The following is a 14,877-nucleotide window of genomic DNA, read 5'->3' as shown; positions in this document are numbered from 1 at the left end:
AAAAAAAAAAAAAGAGAAATCAACACAGGTTCTGAGGCAGAGATTTCACTTTGAACTTTGCCAAACAGGAGCTTCGGGGGCTAAGGGTGATGGCCTGGAGGACACTCAGCAGGCAGGTGGTACAGATGGAAAGGCCCCTCATCAACCTGTGCAAATAGATAACAGATTTACATATGTTGTCATCTCCGAAGTGCTGAAACCCAAATAGGTCTATACCTATAAAGCCCACAGTTAGAAGCATTACTGTGTGTATAAGGGCCAAGTGGCCAATGGTCAGATCAGTGGTCTTGAGTCTGTGCTCCAGAGAGAATGTGAGGACATGAAAGAGAAGCAGGACCATGTTGGCTATGATCCCAACGATAACTTCAAAAAAAAACATGTATTGTAAGTCAATGAAACTGGAAAATATGCTGCCTTTATTCATCTCCATGGGGGAAGATGCAAAGAGTAGATATCTGAAGAAAAAAGGCAGGGAAAATATTTATTATGAGTATTACTTTCTTCATCAGTCTTAACCAACCCTACATCTTCACTCAGATATCATGATGTGTCCTTTTTCCATTTCTCTACTCAAGTTTGCCTCACACTCTCCTATGTGCCTCTCGGCTCTCTACCTGTCCCACCACTTCTCAACCATGGTAGTATTACAAGTCTCCCTGCTGGTCACCAACACTACCTCTGTAACAAAACTGTCATATATGGTAGGTATTTCCATACTTTTGTCTAGCTTTTAGTTTTCAAAGTCCTAGTGACTATCTTATTTACCTTTGTATCTGAACTATCTTAATCAACAAATTAGTGTTTGCTCAGGTGATATGCCCAGAAAATAAAACAAAACATTTTAATTTGATTACCTGGCTGTGCCTAACATTTGTGGATTACATATTGTATAAAATACAGAGTCCTAAATGACCTTGCCTTTCATTTACTTATAAATGTTGAACACTTATTTCCTAAATCTATTTTTTTAGTTACAAAATATATCTTAGTGAACTTTAAAAAATAACATTCAAATATGAATTACCATATTATCTATCCATGTGGTTTACAAAAGTCAAGGTAAATTTTAACTTTGCCTCAAACACTGAAGTTTAACCTATACATAACCTTGATAACTGGACAGGGAGGACATTGAAATCTTCTGAGAACTGAGGTGATAGGGCTACATGGTTTTCATCATAATTTAGGGGGACTGTGTTCCTACACAGACAAATGACAAAAGCATAGTATTTGTGTGTGCAGGTGCCAGAGGGTTACATACCATTCATGGAATCATGGGATGAGTGGGTCATTACCTGAAAATGGAAAAACTTCTTTGGAGAATAAAAGTTGATCTCCTTTCTCCAGAGCACTAATCTAGGAAAGTGACAAAATTTGATAGTCACAGTCACCCACTCATATTATCTCTCATGGAACACACAGAGAGATGACAGAAAATAGGACCAATTATCTAGCTGTTTATGAATTATATGAATCACCCAATCTGTATTAGTGAAAAACATACTACAGATACTTTTCTACTCTGTATATAGAGTGATATAAAGAAAATTATATAGTGAGTGAATTTTGTATTAACATGTTTTTATATGGCTATATATATTCTGAAGAGTAGGAACGTTCCATGAAATCAAGGTTAAAGCAGTCCTCTAGCATGTCCTCTTCCATCTATGACCCACCCAGCTCATACCTGCCTAGCACAGCACATTTGAGGAGATGAGGGTACAGGACAGAAACCTTCTGCATATGGAGCTTGATCTAGGAGAACCTCGGATGATGATACTGAGAAGTCTCCTGGCTGACCTGAAGTGTCAAGCACAAAAATCTCACTTAACCCATTGGAAGAAACAAGCTGCTTTCTGAGAAAATGGACATTAATACATAAATGAATAAATCAAAGGAAAGTAGCACAGAATACTAGGTTAGAGTAGCTCCCATTGAGAAGGACACATTGTGAACGGGATACGAGGGGCAATCTGGGGAGCATAGGAAAAACTAAACACAAATGGAGGAAGATATGTCAAAAATAAATCTGTGCCCTATTTTTACCAATCACTTTTGGCAGCACTCAAAACTCACTGAAGTCTAGCGTTTCAAAGGAAAGTAGCACAGAATACTAGGTTAGAGTAGCTCCCATTGAGAAGGACACATTGTGAACGGGATACGAGGGGCAATCTGGGGAGCATAGGAAAAACTAAACACAAATGGAGGAAGATATGTCAAAAATAAATCTGTGCCCTATTTTTACCAATCACTTTTGGCAGCACTCAAAACTCACAGTGAAGTCTAGCGTATCTTCATAAGAAAAGTAACATAGGGCTGGGGATTTAACTTAGTGGTTCTGCTGCCTCTGCCCTGCAAGCACAAGGACCTGAGTTCGATCCCCAGTACCAAAAAAAAAAAAAAAAGAAAAAAAGAAAAGTAACATAGTCCATAATCCAATCAATACCATAATCCAGGAATGGTCACTTGCAATTTCCAAGGCGGTGAGCAGTCCTGTGGTAGATGTTATCACCAAATGGGCATGTCTAGGAAGAAAATATCAGGTCCATGCACCCTTGCAGTGGCAGAAATGATCTGGAGTCAATGGAGAGGTGAGTAGCCTCTGCAGAAGATTAAGTTTGGGTCCCTCTTCCTTTGTGGGTGAGCTAATTGTGGGGACAGAAAAAGGAGGCAAGGAGGACACTTCTCTGTTCTCTCCTGAAACAGGACCATAATCATCAGCATGATGCTTAGGGATGAAAGGATTTATATCCACCACTTAAAGATGTGCCTGAGATATGAGAAGAGCAAACTTTGGCTCCTCATACTCTCCAGTATAGGCCAACTTCACACCACTCACTGTCTTTAACACTGTCCTTATCTACAAAGAAGGTGGAAAAGAAAAATGGACCTATGAGTGAGAATCAGAATCACCAGGACTATGACATCCAGTAGGTCTGTGGGCATAGTAGGCAACAACATCCATTGTTTGAGAGGAACTGTTAAAATGAGAGGAGAATGAGTGAGAAACTTCTGGCACCTAAATTGAAGGCAAAGTCATTACCAACTAGATGATCAAACCTGAGGACATGGCATTTGTGAAACTTACTGCTTCCTGAGAGAAAAAAGAATAAATTTTCAGACCTATAAAGTACATGAATAGCAACCATAGAGCCACCCCCAAAAGAGTAGAGTATCTAGTCTTTGCAAATCAGTATACTGATGCTGCTTATTTATTTGGGTGTATTTATAACAAGATATTTGCATGCCTTTTGAGAAAAATCAAAAGAAGGGAATTACAATTTCAAAATACAGAAATAGGAAAACACTTTTGAAAATAGGAAAACAGAAATAAGAGGCACTTTGTCACAAATATGAAGCTGCTATTCCACAGAAATACAGACTGCTGTGTATGAGAAAGTTTTCTACTCAACCTAAACTGGTTTCACTGTCATTTACCATAATAACATTTTATCACCAAGAAATGAGTCCAGTTCACATTTATATGTTGACAATAAATGCTTAAAGAATCAGTGACAGGTTTATAAATCTATCACCCATGTATGCACAACAGCACAGCTGATAATATTTTGTTCTGAATATTTTCCCTTCGTGAAATATGTTCTAGCATATCAATTATCAATGAAAGCAGAAGAGATTCTTTTTAAATAAAGATGCAGGAAAAAATAAGATGAGACAGAAAAGTCATTCTCCTCACCAAATTCTGGCAGATTATATTCTTAATCTGTTTTCAGAAAGGCAGGGGAAATTTCTAATTTCATTATTTTGTTTTACTTATTGTTAATGTCACTGCAGGCCAAATGTCTGGGTCCACTGATAAAAGATATCCTAGTAAGCAGAGTAGAAGATTAAGTGCTACCACAATTAAACTGAAATTTGTGAAATAATATAGAGATAAGAAAGAGCAGCATGATAAAATGTTAGTGATTTTTAGATGTTTCACTGAACTGAACTACAGGGGTTACTTATTCAATTTCAGACTTAATTGCCTTATAAAGATGACAGAAAAACATGAGAATCTTTAATGAACAATCATTGATAAGGTTTCTCTTTCATAAGGGGAGTAAATATAAATTTAAAAGTTTTTGTCTAAAGTCTCAAGATAATACCTTCCTTGAAGATTAACCTAGGTAATAAGTCCAAGTTATTCAATTCAGAGAAAACAATGCACAAAAATTCATTAAAACACATTAAACTGAAAATAATTTAATACTTAATATAAAAAGTCCACTAATTAGTGGAGTTTTTAAAACATTGAATGGGCTGACCCACCTAGGACCTTCCCTAAGCAACTACTCTATATCCCTCAAATATGGAGGCACTTACCAAGTGAGATGTGTGGAGAGATTCAGTGCACCTAAGAGGCAGTCTAGTTTTAAGGAACATAACATCAACTCATCTCTCAGCAGGCCTGTTGTTTTACTGTCAGTAGGATGGTGACAAGATCCCACTGGGGAGGACAGAATCATGGGGTCCCCAGTAGACATTTCACAGGTCTCTTAACTTTTTTTAATTCTCTGGTGGATCATAGCTATCTAAGGAAAGCTGTGCTCAAAACTTGTTTTCTAAGTTCCCCTGACACATAAATGGGAGGAATAAGATGAGTCCAATCATGTAGACAACACCAATTCTCTTATTTTAATTCCAAATTCAAACCAGACCAAATCCAATGAATTCTCTGTGATTCCTATGCTCTGGGGTGAGATCTCTCTCATGAGTTTCCAGGTGCTCCAAGTGTCCTTCCCAAGAAAGTGTCATGAGCAACTGCTTCCCTAGCTCATCCTCAAGTGAAGCCTGTGTCTTCCAGGAATTACTGGTCCTATATCCTGTGAGTTCCCAGTTCTCCATTTCAGGTTTCAATCAGGGTGTCAAATTTAAATGTAGATTAAAAAATAAAATGAAAAATGGAAAATTAAAGACAGCATGGGAAGTTGGAATCTAGGATAATAACAGGCAGACAACACAGAAGAAGCTGAGACAGAGTCCAAATCAGTCTCTGTGGTAGACAGAAACTGAATGATCAGCCCTCATCATCACTAAGAGATAGGAAGAAGCTAATACTTTCTCTGAATGAAACTATATGCAAGTATCTTCAGTCTCAATACACGTTAGGCAGAACTATGTATAGAATTGTAAGACATGGACAAAATGAGACCTTATCTGTGGAAAATACAAAAGAAAATACAGTATTTTAGCTAGCAGCACTGGTGCCTCAATTATAAGTATCAGAAGATAGAACTTTGAAACATTATCCATATGATAAATATTACTGATTTTAAAATGACAACATATGCTTTTTCTCTAGAGAAATAATTTAGAAGAAGCCTTACAAAATACAAAAACTAAACCATGTAATATGAACAATTTAAAATGTTTCATGGAGGGGCTGGAGAGGATGGGATAGTTGCAACAAATTCCTCAAGGAATTCAAACAGCTCAGCAGATGTCAAAAGTCATGAACCATAATGCCCCACTGTAACAAATAGACAGATAAAATAAGCAACAAATCAGCAATAAAATACTGGAATTGAACCAAACTTTTTAACAAATGAACCTAATAAATGTCTACAGAGTGTTCCACCCCACAAAATCAGATTATATAATCTCAGCTGCACATGGGTCATTCTCCAAAATAGACCATATGATAGTCAGCTGTTCTTGTGGCTATACTGAGATTGTCTATGGGTCATTACATATTCAAAACCAAAAGACAAGCTATACTTGGAATACATTTCTGAGAAGTAGTCATTCCACAGCCCCACCCCTCTGGACCTCAGCAGAGGAATGGTGAGAGGCAAGTTTGTGTGGAGCTTGCCTGGGATCACAGCCCCACACCTCCAGGCCTCAGCAGAGGAACAGAGAGAGGCACAGCAGTGTGGGTGCCTGAAGCCCCCCACATGTGCCTGTGGCCTCCTGGCAAGGCTGGCATCTGGATTCATAACACAGAAGTACAAGGGGTAATAAAGGCCATTGTTCTCAGCTCTAGTCTGGATTTTTATTTAATTCACACAGTTAAAGGTGATAGATTAATAACTACCACAAATTGTCATTTTTTAAGCTATCTTGATACTATAGTGCTGCTGATTGTATTACTTGAGCTAAGGTGTTGTGATTGATTTAATCAGTTGTCCTTCCTGGTATAATGAAAATGAAATTGCCTCAGAGTCATTAGAAACTCAAAACCTAAAGACAAGCTATAACAGGAAGATTGAAATATTAACCCCAGAATTAGACCAAGGACATTACCAACAACAAAAATAGAAATGAGAAGACTTTCAAACAAGGTACAAGCACAAAGTCTGCCTGTTCATCAAAGGTAAATTCTGAAGGGAATGAGGTGGAAAACTGAAACTCAACCACCTGCACATCCTGAACTTATAGCACAGGAAGTAACAAAACAGGTGAATGAGGCTCTAGAAAACTTTAAAACAGAAATAATTTCTGAGATAACTACAGAGATGGTGAGCACAATGAAAGATATGATTAGAGTTTAAAACAGAAACAAATAAAAAATACATGAGCTGAGAACCATGATAGAAGCTATGAAAGCCCAACATAGGAAAGAAATAGAAACCATGAATGTCCAACATAGAAAAGAAATGGAATCCATGAAACAGATTCAAACAGATATCCAGGAAATTAAAAACTGTTGAAGGTATACATAATAGACTGAGCTAATATGAAGACAGGATATCAGATATAGAAGACTGAATGGAGGTCAGTGACAATGAATAGAGGGGAAAAAATAAGGGAACATGATAAATCAATCCAACAATTCCTAAGTAATGCAAAGAAGAATAATATAAGACTGATATGAGTCCAGGAAAAAGTACAAGTGACATTAAAAAAGTTCACAGAATTAATGACAGGAAAATTCCCAAACAGAACAAAAGAATTTGACATACAGATAATTGAAGCTTATAGGATTCCAAATACATGATCACAAAAAATATACACTTAGACATTTAATAATTAAGATCCCAGAAACTCAACAGAGGAACAAAATACTAAAGCAGTTAGAGAAAAGAAACAAATCACATGCAAAGGAAAGACTATCAGAGTCACAGCAGACTTTCAACACAAACCCTCAAATCAAGAAGAGCCTGAAGTGAAGTATTTCAAGCCCTTAAAGAAAACAACCTCTAACCTTAACTGATGTATCCTGCAAAACTCTCTTTCAAAATTGATGGGGAAATAAGATACTTCCATCATGAAAAACACCTGAGAACCTTCATGAATACCAAACTACTGCTCCAAAAAATTCTAAATAATACCCTAGAAAAAGACAATGAAGATCACAAGCCCATAAGGCCCAACAGAGCAAATCCAGCAGACAAGGAAAGACATTAAAGAGGGGGGATTAAAAGGAGCCAAAAACAGAAAAATAATATGATGATGGTAAGTCAATACATATCAGTTATACTCATCAAGGTTAATGGCCTCAATTCACCAATAAAAAGAAATAGACTGGCAGAATGGATTAAGAAGCAAAATCAAACAATATACTGTAGACAAGAAATGCACCTAGTTCAAAAGGAAACACATAGGCTGATAGTAAAAGGATACAAAACAGATGTCCATGCAAGAGACCAGGAAAAATCAGGGGTAGCTGCAGATAAAGTTAATTTCAAACCAAAGCTAATTAAGAGTGACAAAAATGAAGGGCAGGCAGGGATAAGGGGAAAAAATGAGAACCAAGACCTGTCATGTAAAGGTGCAAGATCTCAATGATGAATGTAACTGTACTGTATACCTAAAATGTACCAATAAACTCAATGAGAGGAAAAAAAAGAAAGGCAAAAACAAAGAGTGACAAAAAGGTCACTATATCCTCAAAAAGGGAACAATCCAAGAGGAAGAGACAACAATCATAAACATATATGCACCAAATAATGCCCCTAACCATATAAAACAAATATTAATGGACATGAAAAATCAAATGTGCACTAATACATTTGTAGTGGGGGACGTCAATACCCCACTATCACAAATAGATCATCTAGACAAAAAAGTCAACAACAAAATACTAGAACTGAACCCAGCTTTTGAACAAGTGGACTTAATAGACATCTACAGAGTGTTCTACCCCACAAAATCAGAATATACATTCTTTTGGGCTGCATATGGGTCATTCTCCAAAATGGACCATATACTAGCTCATAGAACATGTTTAAGTAAATGCAAAGGAGCTGAAGATATCCCGTGTATATTATCAGACCATATTGCAATTAAACTGGAGGTCAATAGCAAAGGAAACCATAAGAACTTCACAAACACATTGAAATTGACTAACACTCTCCTGAACAACCAATGGGTTACATGGGAAATTAAAGAATAAATTAGATAGTTTTTACGAATAAATGATAATGCCAATGCAACATACAGGAATCTATGGAACACAATGAAAGCAGTTCTACAAGGGAAATTTATAACAGTGAATGCCCACACTAGAGAAACATAGATCAAATAAACAACCTAATGCTGAAATTTAAACTACTAGAAAAAGAAGAGCAAGATAAACCCAAAGCTCATCCAAGGGAGGAAATTATAAAGATCAGACCAGAAATCAATGAAATGGAGACTAAAAGAATAATACAAAAAAAATCAATTAATTGAAGACTTTTTAAAAAGAATAAATAAAAATCGATAAACCCTGAGACAACCTTATCAAAAAAAGGAAGGAAAAGGCTCATAATCATGCAATTAGGAATGAAAAAGGTGAATTACAGATCCAATAGAAATCCAGAGGATCATCAATACCTTTTTGAGAAACTGTACTCTAATAAAATGGAAAATACAGAAGAAATGGACAGATTTCTAGATACATATGAATTACCAAAGTTGAACAATGAAGATGTAAAAGTTCTAAGCATTCAGTGAAATTGAAAATGTAATTAAAAATTTACCAACAAAGAAAAGCCCAGGTGCTGATTAATGGCTTTCCTGCTGAATGCTACAAAACATTTAGAGAAGAGCTACTGCCACTACTTTTGAAATATTTCAGTGAAATTGAAAGGGAAGCAATATTTCTAAATTCATTCCTAGAAGCAAGTGTTACTTTGATTTCAAGACACCAGGAAAAGACTCAATCAAGAAAGAGAACTACAGGCCAATCTCACTAATGAACATAGATGCAAAAATCCTCAATAAGATATTGGCAAACAGAATACAGAGTATCATCAAGAAGATCATACACCCTGACCAAGTTGGATTCATCCCAGGGATGCAAGGATGGTTCAACATATGTAAATCAATAAATGTAATGCACTATATTAACAGAGTAAGTGACAAAAACATATGATCACCTCAATAGATGCAGAAAAGCATTCAACAAAACTCAATACCCATTCATGATAAAACCCTGCAGAAAATTGGAATAGAATAGATGGTCTTTATCTCATCTTGATAAAGGCTATCTATGAAAAGCCAACAGCCAACATGATACAAAATGGTCAAAAACTGAAAATCTTTATGCTAAAATCAATAACAAGGCAAGGATATCCACTATCACCACTCCTGTTCAATATAGCTCAGGAAACAGACATGATAAAGAAATAAAAGCAATAAAGTTAGGAAATGAAGAAGTTAAAAAGTCATTATTTGCTGATGCTATGATAATCTACATAGAAGACCAAAAAACTCCACCAAAAGACTTCTAGAGTTAAATTACAGATTTAGCAGAGCAGCTAGATAAAAGGTCAATACTCAAAAATCAATAGCCTTCTTGTACACAGATAACAGAATCACTAAGAGAGAAATTAGGGAAACAGTCCCTTTCACAATAGCATCCAAAAAAGTGAAGCATCTAGGAATCGACCCAATGAAGGAAGCAAAAGACCTCTACATTGAGAACTACAACACTGAAAAAAGAGATCAAAGAGGACATAAAAAATAGAAAGACATCCCTTGTTCCTTGGTAGGAAGAAACAATGTAGTGAAAAATGGCCATACTATCAAAATTTTTATACAGATTCAATTCAATCCTTATTGAAATCCCAACATCACATTTCATATAACTAGAGAAAACAATACAAAAATGCCCTTGGAACCAGAAGAGATCTAGAATAGCAAAAGTCATTTTAGACAACAGAGACATGCCACTGGGTATCACAATCCCCAACCTGAAACTATACTACAAAGCCACTGTGATAAAAACAGCATGGCACTGCAAAAGAAAAAGACACAAGGATCAGTAGAATAGAATAGAATAGAAGATATGGAAACAACTCCAGATGTACTCAGCTACCTCATCTTCAACAAAGGAGCCAACCATCCTCACTGGAGGGAAGATAGCCTCTTTAATAAATGGTGCTGGAAAAATTGGATTTCAACTTTCCAAAGGTTAAATCTAGACCTCTATCTTTCACCATGCACTAAACTAAAATCCAAGTGCATTAAAGATGTAAATACTAAAACAGAAACAATAAACCTGCTAGAAGATAAGTTAGGTAGAATTCCTGAAGACATCAGCATAGGAAAAGACTTTATGAAGAGATCTTCAGTAGCACTGGAACTAGAACAAAGAATCAACAACTGGGATCTTATCTTTCTAAAAAGCTTCTGCACTGCAAGAGAAACCACCAACAGAGCTAAGAGACAGCCCTCAATGTGGGGAAAAAATTTGCCAGCTCTTCATCAGACAAACATGTACTATCCAGAATATATAAAGAACTAAAAAAAAAGTCAGAACACCCCCCAAGTTTATAAACCCAATTCAAAAATGGGCATCTGAAATGAACAGACATTTCTCAAAGAGGTAAAAGCAGCAAGTAAATATAAAAAAATTGTTCAGCAACAATGGTCATTCAAGAGATGTAGATGAAAACAACACTAAGATTTCACCTCATCCCAGAAAGAATGGCTGCTATGAAGAAATCAATTAATAACAAATGTTGGCAGGTTTGTGGGGAAAAGGAACTCCCACTGTTGGTGGGAGTGCAGTCTTGTGCAACCACTGTGGAAATCAGTAAGAAGATAACTCATACAACTAAAATAGGAAGTCCCATTTGACCCAGCTGTTCCCCTGTTGGGTATCTTTCCAAAAGAATGAAAAGAATAATACCACATTGATATATGCTCACCCATGTTTATAGCAGCACAGTTTTTAATAGCTAAAACTTGGAAACAGCCTAGCTACCCATCAACAGGAGACTGGATAAAGAAGATGTGGTGTTTCTGTAAAATGGAATGCTACTTAGCCATAAAGAATGAGAAATTAGATCCATTCATAGGCAAATGGATACATTTTGAGAATATACTCCTAAGTGAAATAAATGTCACACATGTGTAAATATTGAATAGTTTCTCTGGTGTGAAAAACTATAATAGTACATAAGATCTTAATGAGATAATTGACAATGTGAAATAGGAAGAAAAGGGATAAAGGTGTAGGGAAAGTGGGAAGGGTAGGGGAAAGGGAATAAAGGAAAAGAAAAAATATAAGAAAAATGAAAAAATGGAAATAAAGTATTTTGTAAATGGGGAGGGGAGTAGGGGGCAAAGTGGGGCAGAACAGGGGGAAAAATGAGAATCAAGACCTGTCATGTAAAGGTACAAGATCCCAATAATGAATGTAACTGTACTGTATACCTAAAATGTACCAATAAACACAATTTTTTAAAAAGATGTCTTATAAAATGGAGTAGTATTCAGCCATAAAGAATGAGAAACTAGAGACATTTATAGCTAAGTGAATGCACATTGAGGACATACTCTTAGGTGAAATTAATAGGACACACGTATAAATATTGAATAATTTATCTGGTGTGATAAACTAAAAGTGTAAAGGAGAATCAAAATGTATAATTGATATTTTGTAATAGGAAAATGTCTAAAGGTGTAGGGGAAGTGTGAGGGGTAAGAGAAAGTTAAGAAGGAAAAAGAAAAAATAAGAGAAAAGAAAAAATGGAAACAAAGTCTCTGTAAATAGAGAATGGTGGAGGGGTGAATGGAAGGCAGAGGAATGGGGGAAAAATAAGAACCAAGATATATCATGTAAAGGTATGAGGTCCCAATGATGGATATAATTGTATTGTATACCTAAAATGTATGAGTAAAGAAAAAAGAAAAAAAAAGAAGTAGTCATTCCCTATGGGTTCTAAATAATGGCAATAAAGATAAAATAATCAAAATATAAGCATCAAGCTAGAAATTAAACCAAAGACATTAACAACAAAAACAAAATAGAAATGAGAAGACACCTAAATAGGATATAAGCCCAGACTACAGATCACCAAAAGCAGAACCATAGGGCAAAGAGATGAAATGATCCAAAAGGCAACCACCAGGACTCCCTGAACTGGTAACAAGGGAGGCAGTGAAAGAGGCTCTGGAAAAAAGAAATTAGAAGTAATTTATGAGACAACAATAGAGATGGTGATAATAGTGAAAGAGATGATTAATACCTCTAGAGCAGATATAGATTTTAAAAAATAGAAGCACTGAGAAAAATGACGAATACCATGAATACCCAACACAGTAAACAATTGGAAAACATAAAACATATCCAAACAGATATTCAACACATAAATAGTTACATTGAAAGTTCCCACAACAGAATAAGTGAATGTGTGGACAGAATTCTTAGATATAAAAGATAGAATTGCAGTCAGCAAACATGAAAAGAAATATATCTTAAAATAGCAAGGAACCATGAGAAATCAATACAACAGCTGCTAGATGATGCAAAAAAAGAATAAGATTGATTGGAGTCAGTGAGGGAGTAGGAAATAGTAAAAAGATACAAATAAACTTTTCACAGAAGTCATCACAGAAATATTACTAAACAGGGAAAAATTTTAAATACAGACAAGTGAGGCATATAGAACTGTAACATGATTTAAAAAAAACTACACCTACGCATATAATAGTCAAGATTCCAGAAATCTGACAAAAAACAAAAACAAATATTAAAAGTAGTTAGAGAAAAGAAGCAAATCACATACAAAGGAAAGGCCATCAGAATCACAGCAGACTTCTCAACATAGTCCCTCAAGTCAAGGACAGCCTGAAGTGAAATATTCTTAAGCCTTAAAAGAAAACAATCTCCAACCCAGACTGATTTATCCTGCAAAACTATCCTTCAAAATGGATGGAGAAATAAGATGCTTTCACAAAAAGAACACCTAAGGAACTTCATGAAAGCTGAATCAAGACTCCATACGTTTCTACGAAGTATCCAAGGAAGACAGTGAGGGTCACAACTCCATAAAGCCCAACATAGTGAATCCATCAGACAAGGCAAGAAATTAAATAAAAAGGAAGAGGGGTCCAAAAACAGGAAAAGATCATGACAAGGAAAGAAAAGACTCAAATCCATGCAATTAGGAATGAAAAGGGTGAATTACAACAGATCCAAAAGAAATCCATGGGATCATCTACAACTACTTTTAAAACCTGTACTCCAATAATAAGGAAAACATGGAAGAAAGGTATTTCTAAATACCAATGAATGACCAAAGTTGAATGACGAAGATATAAATGTTCTAAACAATTCAATGGCAATCAATGAAATGGAAAACCTAATTAAAATCTTACCAACAACAGAAAAAAGCCCAGGTCCTGTTGGCTTCGCTGCTGAATTCTACAACCCATTTAAATTCTTCAGCAAAATTGAAAGGGGAGCAACTCCCAAACTCATTCCTGGAAGTAAGGATCACATTGATTCCCAAAAGCCGAGAAAGACCCTAGCAAAAAAGATAGCTACAGGTCAATGTCCCTAATGAACATAGATGCAAAAATCCTCAATGAGATAATGGTAAATAGAACGAAGACAATCATCAAGATCATACACCATGACCAAATAGGATTAATTGTAGGGATTCAGGGGTGGTTCAACATTCTCAGATAATAAATGTAATACATTATATGAACAGAGCCAAGGTCAAAAACTGTATCATCTCAATAGATGCATAAAAAGCACTCAAAAAATTCAAGGCCTATTCATGATTTAAAAACAAGCTACAGAAAATTGGAAAAGATGGTCTTTATCTCAACCTGATAAAAGCTATCTATGAAAAACCAATGACCAACATAATATTAAATGGTCAAAAACTGAAATAAATGAAAAAAGAAAGAAAAACCAGAAACAAATCTTTTATAAATAGGGAGGGTTAAAGGGTGGAAGAGAGAGAAGGGGAATGGGGGAAGAAAGAATGAAGATTATCATGTACAGGCTCAAATTCCCAATAATGAATGTGATCATAACGTAAACCTAAAATTTACCAATAAAAAGGACTCTGAGTGGATATTACATAAAACAAAGAGAAAATGACGACTCATCACAGCAGAAACAGTGGAAGATTAAGAGAAAAAAGAAACATAGTAAAGCATCAGGAAAAAAAGACATATCTAAGGAGATAAGAAATACTGCACTAATAAAAATAGTAAAAAAAATAGAAAATACAATATCAGAAATATCTAAACATTTAAACAATTTTTTATTTTCATTAGTATATATTGATACTACAGAATGATTACATGCATCATTTTGTTCCATAAATTTCTGTATCCTGTAAAAGTGCATTTTAAAGATGAGATAGTTACAATGGCAGTATTTAGATAGATAAAAATGGAGAGCATGGGTCATTGACAAAATAAAAGACATGTAAAGACAAAAGAACAGCCTGTCTAAGGCTGGGGATTTAACTCAGTGGTTCCACTGCCTGCCTCATGAGGGCAAGGACCCAAGTTTGATCCCCAGTACCGGAAAAAAAAAAAAAAACCCTCCTAGGCAAGAGCTGTACAGGTGTGCAATCTTCATCTAGAGTTCTGCCATGCCATCGGTAAGTTCACACACATCCCAGGAAGCAGCTGTGTGGAACTGAGTGACATGGCTGCAGGCAGATCCCAGCCAGGGCACAGCCCCAAATCCAGAGG

At 35.8% G+C, this 14,877-nt stretch overlaps 1 pseudogene; it reads right to left on the bottom strand.

Annotated features, from left to right (window-relative positions):
* LOC104856699 overlaps positions 1 to 430 on the bottom strand; it is a 12,447-nt pseudogene extending 12,017 nt beyond the window's left edge.
* Between the last annotated feature and the right edge of the window lie 14,447 nt (positions 431 to 14,877).

This window comes from Fukomys damarensis, unplaced genomic scaffold, assembly GCF_012274545.1.
Source record: "Fukomys damarensis isolate Sample0158 unplaced genomic scaffold, DMR_v1.0_HiC HiC_scaffold_16, whole genome shotgun sequence".
Classification (NCBI taxonomy): Eukaryota; Metazoa; Chordata; class Mammalia; order Rodentia; family Bathyergidae; genus Fukomys; species Fukomys damarensis.
The sequence above is the reverse complement of the archived record's forward strand: the minus strand, read 5'-3'. Positions and strand labels throughout refer to the sequence as shown.